A 1,976-nucleotide genomic window follows, 5' to 3' on the forward strand; every position below is an offset into this window, starting at 1 on the left:
AAAGATGAAGTCTTTAACTCAAACGTTGGGCAGCTCACCTGTCATTAATTCCACCACTCGCTCCTCCAATCAAAATGCGAACACGGGGATTCTTATCCCCTCGCTATCCAATCAACCTTTAGTGGTTGATAGTTGTCAAGCACTTTCGCAGACCGTTGGTTCCACCGACACCTTGAAGCAAAGTCACAATGGTTCTCAGGAACTGGGCCTGTCGTCTGTCGGCCCAACCACACTCGAGGGCGATGTCTGTTTTGATGGCCAAGGGAGTGTTGCATCCCATCTAATTGGCGCATATGGAAGCAGGCCCATACGTCTGAAGAGGAAGCCCAATTACTTAATGGACTATTTCCAATAGTCTCATTAAGTCAGTTAATGTTTAGTCTTGTTGATATCAGTTGTAATTAGAAAAACTAAAGAGATCCATGAAGGGTTGTACGTGATACGATTATATAGCCAGATGTGGCGTGAATAGAAAACATAGAAAAGTTGAAAATTCTCTCTCTTATTTCTCTCTCTATCCCTTTCTCTCTCACGTTCCTCTCCTCCTTCTCTCTTGACAGATCTGAACCCCTACATAATTCCTCTATTTTTTATTTTATTTTTTGAATACAAGTGAGAATTAAACATATAACCTAATACAACATACTCAAATCCCTTGTCACTAAACCAGTTTGGCTTCATTTAATCCCTCTCTATACGTGTGTGGATTCATTTACTTAAAGTCTTATTATACTGGGTGTTTATGAATTGCTTTTATAAAGAATTTTTTTTTCCCTTGTTAGAAAAATAACAAGTATTTTTTGAAATATATATGAATTTAACTAATTTTGGTTTTTAATTAGTACGCATGCACCTATGTGTATAAAAAGGCTAAGATACGGACAGACCAATTGGGTTCTGCCCATATATACCTTCGCGACTTTCTTTACGGCCAAATGCACTGTACAATGAACAAACATCGCAAATTACAAGTGCAATACATTTTCTGTTTTTTTTTTTTTTTTTTTTTTTTTTGGGAATGAAAAGGAAGAAAACTAACAAGCTACAGTTCTGGGGAATGTTCCTCCCCTAGTCTACTCTCTAAAGACATCCTGGGGAATGCTACATTTTCTGTTTTTAATAATAAGTAAAGATTAACTATTAACTTTCTGGCCGAAATATTGGATAAAGGTGTCTGAATTTGGGTCAATACAAATTATATATTTATGAAAGACCTTAGGCCAAATGCTGGAACAGACATTGTACATTAGTGAAAGTAACAAACCATTCTAAATTTATGTTTTATTTAACCTTTAAAAAGAGTAAGAGTTTTATCAATTTTTAAGTTATTTAGTCTTTGATCTGATAAGTCAACAATAAAGAAATTGTAATGTCATGTTAGTATCACTTTTATGATAGACACTGTCATATCAAAACGAAAAGGAAATCGAAGTTAGGTTGACGGGAAATGCAAAGAGCATATACAGAAATAATAATATTACGACGGATAGAAGAGAGAGAGAGAGAGGAATGTTGTGGTCTTATTTCCTCTACAATAATTAACATATCTAAATTTAATTTTATGTGCATTAATTTTGAATTACATATGTAATAATTTTTTCCAGCAAATTTAGTTGACATTAAAAGGGCATTTGGTAGAGGAGAAAATTTTTTTATCCGAAAATCACGATTTTCAGAAATATAATAGAAAGATGAGTTTTCTAAAAATATTACTAAAAAGATGTTTGGTAGACTAAAATATTTCCCAGAATATTAAGTTAATTTTTTTAATGCTATGTTTAATTGTATTAAATTTTTTCTGCCATAGAAATCTTAGAATACCACCCCTGAATGGTATTCCTGGATGGTATTTTCAAAAAAAATTACACACGATAAAATTCCGAGAAAATCAGATTCTTAGAAAATTTTTAAAAAACTTGTACCAAACGTGAATAAATATGATTACCACTCTTAATTTTCCAAAAATCTTAAAAAAT

The sequence above is a fragment of the Gastrolobium bilobum genome, unplaced genomic scaffold (genome assembly GCF_033153095.1).
Source record: "Gastrolobium bilobum isolate Gb01-03AN ecotype WA unplaced genomic scaffold, APGP_CSIRO_Gbil_v1 utg26470, whole genome shotgun sequence".
NCBI lineage: Eukaryota > Viridiplantae > Streptophyta > Magnoliopsida > Fabales > Fabaceae > Gastrolobium > Gastrolobium bilobum.